Here is a 6309-nt window from a genome sequence, read left to right on the forward strand (position 1 = left end):
TTTAGAAACTAGATCTCCATTTAATTTGCGAGTACGAGTTTTCTGTGAGCCAATACAGCAACTAATAACTTGATGCATGTGTTTGAACGACGGATGGCAACCGGAAGTGGGACGGAAAGATAACTAATGAGAGGCTTTGCAGTAGTGTTCAGGTAACTACTATCTGACGCATTGGAAATGAGAACGGCTAGTCTAATCGTTTTAGTAGAAACCTTTCAAATTAATCCAAAACATCCAGTTCTCAACCAATCGTAAGTAGTATCACTCAATAGATAACGCGCACGCAAATAAATCGGGTTTGCCAAAGAGATCCGCGTTAGGATATTATAGGATTCTTATTAAACTACAAAAGAAAATGTAGGGTACATTGTTGTTCTTGGTTCAAATGGGAGAAAGTTCAGCCGAAATTAATGATAAGTGCCGAATGCAAGAAAAAAAAGGAATTAATAAGAAGCATTTTTGCTTTTGTCTTCAATAGAACGCTTCAAAAGCACTACGTTTATTACCCAGAATTGCCGCTTGAATCAGCACATATCCATCAAAGAACAGCTGCATTCGAAAGCGAAGTTGAAGCGCTGGAGAGAAAGCTCTTCCTGGAAGAAATTGCTGTCGATATTGCAGATGAGAGATGTGATTTCCTGGACAAGAATTTGAGGTATGGAGAAGTGAACTACTTCATAATTTTATTAAGTGGCATCCATGCAGCTGGGCTCATGAAACTACGTAAGTATCTTCATGAAATCCTCCCTTTCAACGTCTTAAAAATTCTCCTTTTGCGTTAGTTGACGTCGTTTTATATCGTCTCTCAGTACTACATACTTGGAAACAAAGGTTTTGTAAAACCGCATTGTGAAACAATTAATTCTTCTGTTTTCTACGTGTTCCAATGACCGACACAATTTTACGAGAGTAAAGACAATTGCAAGAGAAAGCATGATTTTTTGGGGGGTCTGTCTACGGTAAGCTGGTATAACAGTTTGTCCTCTTTTTTACCTCTCCGATTTCGTTTGCAAGGCGAACAAGCACCCTGAGATCCCTCGTTATCGAGCTCTTCCATTCGATCATTAGTTGACACCTTTAACTAGCACAACAAAACTCAAATGTTCAGAAGAGACGTTTCAAAGTTCTTTAGAGACAAGCTCTGGCTTCAGCATTTCATTGGTACCCATGCATTTGCTCGTCCATTCTTGTATTTGTATAGAAAATCAAATATAGTTACTGCACTTAGATAAAAGGTGAATGTACTTGAGTGCGATAAGAACAGTTATTATTCATTCAAAATATTTCCCCGTTTCTGATTGGTTAAAACCACACGCATAATTCACCATAACCAGCTGCTGTTCACCAAATTTGGAAAGAAACTTCGTCATATTGAATCAATGACGTCAAAAGTGCAGCCCGCTGCAGACTATTGAACCGATGACATCAAAATGACGTCAAAAGTGCAACCTGCTGCAAATTATTGAACCGTTAACCGAAAAAACCTGGGGACGAGATTGTGTTATTTTTGTTGAGCAGAAAAATGGCTGCGAGTAGGTTTAGAAGTTTGAGAGAAGAAAATATTTTGAATGAATAATAAAGCAATTATTGAATTCGGCTTTCGTAGAATATGAAGAATTCTGCAGGTCGAGGAGGATGTTATCCACCTCGGCCTTCGGCCTTGGTGGATAACACCCTCCTCGACCTGCAGAATTCTTCATATCCTACTCAGCCCCATTCAATAATTGCTAATTATATGGAACGTGAAGAGGGTTACACCCTCCAGGGACATTATACCGCGCGATCTCGAGATCGAAGTTTTCTCAACCTCATTAAAGATTCCCGCATATTTCTATCATTTATTTTGAGGGTAACAAAGTTACAATTAAGGTGTCTTACAATTCATGCTCATTAATTGAAGTTTGATTCACTTATTAGGTTACACAAATGTTATGCTATAAAACAGATTCCTAAAATATTAAAAAACTCTTTCAGGCGCGTTTACACTGTACAATTTTTCGTTCAACTTGTCTTTCAACGCCAAGGCGAGACACTGGTTGCACGAAACATTGCTCAGTGTAACATACATTGCAACGGCCAAAAACGTTGCGAGACAAGTTGCAAAAACCGTTGCGGAAAGTAGAATGGAGTTCTACTTTCCGCAACGCTTCACGCGACGTTGCAACGAATTTTTCAGTCATTGCACAATGTAACATCTGTCCTGCAATTGTGTCGCAACGGTTTGCAGCCAATGAAAATGATAGATCTTCGAAAACGAGACCATTTGCAACAAACGTTGCCTATAGTGTAACACCCATCAAGCATCTTGAATCGTAGTATGAGAACTTTTGTCGCAACAAACTTGCCGATTTGAACTGCTCTTTTAGCCTCGAATATGTGGACGGCACCGGCTAAATCTCCTTGACAATATGTGTAGGCAAAAATGACTCCTAATGCAATACAATACTAACAAAAAATTCTCCCGATGTTATCCGTCCGGCTTTGTATCCTTTACTAACGCATTTGACTCTCTTAAAACCACCAAGGAACATACTAAGACAAAATGTGCGGACCAAGAGAAGTCTGGAATGTTCGAAACTAAATATAGGAAAGAAAGGACTAAAGGATTGAATAGTATTTTATATGTCCCCGAGGTCTTCAGTACACGCTGTACACGGTCAGTAGCGCAGTGGCAACCATTTATCAATTAGCACCAAAACAAGCTACACACACATCCTTGTCATCCTTGCGCATAATAAAATAAATATATAGAGGATATTATATGGCCGCGCGGGGTATTCAACACTCGAAGAGAAATTTCGTATCTCCGTATCTTCGCTACGCTCACTCGTGAAATATTTTTCAAGACTCGAAGAGAAAATTCTTATCTCCGCGCGGCCATGTAATATTCTATTTATTATATGAACACCAATGAAATACTAAATCATTTCACGAAAGGTATTGAAGGTGCCATTTCCTTATGTAACCATAGCAACAGCGATCTTTTCAAGTGTGAAAATATCATGTTATGAAGATATCATGTTTTCGTGCGAAAGTTCACTTGGTATTTCATTGGTGTCTATATAATAAACTCTGCACATAACACACTCCACAAAACGTTCATAAATCTTTTCAATTTCATAAAAGAATGAAAAGATAAAAGATTCCCAAACCTGTCAAAGAACTTTTGATTGATCATCGTTACAGTAATGCCGCCCTTGTTTATTTGCAGCTTGCTCCAACAGAACGAGGTTAATCTTCAGTGGCAATGTTCAAGCGACCAGAACAACTTGGAAGCGTTAAGACTAAAACACGAGACTGTTCAATTTAATCTGCATCAAAAAGCAAATCCTATTGAGAAATGGACCGTTAAATCACTGCCTAACATTCACGTTTACTTTTCATCAATGTAATTAATTTTCACATTTCACGTCATTCGGCAGAGACAACCGTTGAAACATGACTCCGAAACTTTTGCGAAAACATTTGTAAACAATTTCAACTCATTGTAAAAGTTCTTGACGTCATTCGACAACTTTAATCTGAGAGCCAATAAGCTAAGTCAGAAAAATTTCAAAAATAATTCTGAAAGTTCTAAAGCAGTTTGTGGTCATTTAAAACCTGAAAATCTCAATGTGAACACTGTAAATTTGTGATTAATTACCATTAAAATGTATAGTTTAAAGTCATAATCAGTTGTCGCGTATTCAATGTTGCTTAAAAGTATGACAGAAAGTAAGATCTCGCAAAAGTCAATCAGAAATAACAAACTAAGGCAATCAAAAGCTTCCCCAAAGAGTTCAGTTGAAATTGAAAGAATGCTTTCTTGACCGGTAATCAACTTCATCCTATTCCTCACGACAACCCCGCCTCCAACTTTTCACAATACAGCGCTTATAGTTCAGCAGATAGACGGAAAAGAACAAACACCCCAACAGTGCTAATTTGTTTGTTTCTGATTGGTTCTCGATGATGTCATTTACTTTTTCCCCATTGGTTCCTTATCTCTATGTACTGCCCATGCTCGCGTCTTCTCATTTTCCATTCGAGTGCTGTGCCCTACACAGCTCTTAGCCAGGATTCTCCCACGTTTTTACCTATATACTGCTAAAAATATACACACCATCGGTTTTAAGTAATGGCAAGGGGTCAAGTCACTTCGCTTATACAGGGCTCAGCCAAGCAGAAGGTTGGATTTGGGATTACGTGACAAGAATGGATCAAGATCAGCGCGTCCTTCTTCAGCTGTGTAGCCTGGTGTAGTAGTTGGAGATGTTGAAAACGGGCGATGGGATCGGGACCACCCATCAAGTAGCCGACTGGATACGACATGGACGTGTTTGAGTCCACCGTTCGTTTGCTCAACACCGGCTGGTAGCGTTTGATTTGTGTGAAAGTTGTCTGAGGCGGCCAGATAATTCTAGTGGCACGGTTTTTTTGAGAATGTTGTTCTTGAGTTGCCGTCGGAGCAAGAGAGAATGAGGGGACAGAGAGGGAGGCTCCCGGTCCAGCCCTTGGGATATGTCATGTCCTCGAAAGTTATTTTTAGACGGGCGGAAGTCTTTGTTCTCGCGGAAGTCTGTTGTCCGAGACGTCCGCATGTAGGCCAACCTCGGGCTGATGTTTGAAAGAAAATAAATATTCATCAGCCTTTCACGTGCGCCGCCATTTTCTCTTTTCACTAAGAACCTGAGAGCGAGGCAAGACTGCACGCGGACGTCTCGGAAGACAGACTTCCGCTAGAACAAAGACTTCCGCTCGTCTAAAAATAACTTTCGTGGACATGACATATCCCGGCCAACGCCCTGAGCCTCCCTCTCTGTCCCCTCATTTTCTCTTGGTCGGAGCCATTCAATTGTTGAGGGTGAACCCACACACTTAGCAGTAAATTTTTCCTTTAATTGTTTGATTTGTGTGAAAGTTGTCTGAGGCGGCCAGATAATTCTAGTGGCACGGTTTTTTTGAGAATGTTGTTCTTGAGTTTGCGTCGGAGCCATTCAATTGTTGAGGGTGAACCCACACACTTTGCAGTAGGTTTTTCCTTAGTAAGTCCGATACCTGTAAATCTGTTTATACCCCGACACAAAGTGCACGATGCGATACTCAGCATCCTCCATTTTATGTCACTGAGAAAGTTGCCGAGTGCAATCTCAGCTTGTCCGGGCCACCATGTCATGATAAATCACCGGATCGGTGATTGAGGTGAACCAGCAGGCTATGAAGGATGCAATGAAAATATTGGTGCAACTGCCTTCGATGCTATTTGGTCGGTTTAATTGTAGATGACATTCACCATTTCTTCACTGACAACCCGCACGACATAAATAACCACGGAGGTGGGAACTCATTTTTTCGTTGACAGAGTTCTTGTCAATTTTGTTGAGTTTAAAGACTCCAGAAAATCCTTTGCTTGAACTAGTTTCATCCCTTTCAAGAATCTCGCTATGGCGTGGGTGGATGTCGTGCGCGGCTTTTCAGCGTGTTGTCGGATCGCCGATTCTTTACGGCGCTGCACGCCTCGGGTCGTGTTCCAATGCTCTCGAGGCGCAGCATTATTTGCTCTCCCCAACATCGTATAAAAAAATCAAAGTCCTTGCACTCAGCCCTGTAAACGATACCTGTTATTCACTCTTCCGGTAGATTTTTAAAACTGAATCAAGTTTTGCATTTAGTCTTAAAAGCAGTCTTTGTATTGAGCTGTTGCAATGTTCGTTTTACCCTGTCCAATACCCTTTGCAAATAATGTATTATAGCAAGCCCAGCAGAGTCCTGTTGGTGGCTTTGGTTGGACTGAAAGTATTTTCATTTAATCTAGTCGGATAAACATTCATCTTTAAGATTTCCTAGACGCGGAATGTCTCCTGTTTTTTAGGGTCCCGTTGGAAAGGATGGTGTCCGCGCAGCTAATGTAATGACAACAGTCCTCTTGTGTCGCGCAGAGTGATGCGGATCAAATGCCAGGTATTTGTTGGTATGACTGGCTTTTCGGTAGACGTCCACCTCAACCTCAACATTGGGAATTAAGAGAGGAGGACACACTGCTATCCAGGAACGCGGTGATTGGTTTGCCGTTTATATGGGTAAGGGGAGCTCTATATCTGCTGTAAACTGATGTGCGGGTTGACCATTTAAATTGAAAATCAAATTTGGGGCAACCTGCTCTCTTGGCTTACACATTATCTGCACCACCAGACGTAGGTTACGGTTGTGAAATCCACTCAATCAGAGGAGCTAAATGTGACGTGCGGCATCCCTCGATATTAGCCCCGTGTTTATACACCAATGACATGCCAGAGGCTGTGACATCAGGCAATCTCTACCTGTCTGCGG

The sequence above is a fragment of the Montipora capricornis genome, chromosome 8, assembly GCF_036669925.1.
Source record: "Montipora capricornis isolate CH-2021 chromosome 8, ASM3666992v2, whole genome shotgun sequence".
Lineage (NCBI taxonomy): Eukaryota > Metazoa > Cnidaria > Anthozoa > Scleractinia > Acroporidae > Montipora > Montipora capricornis.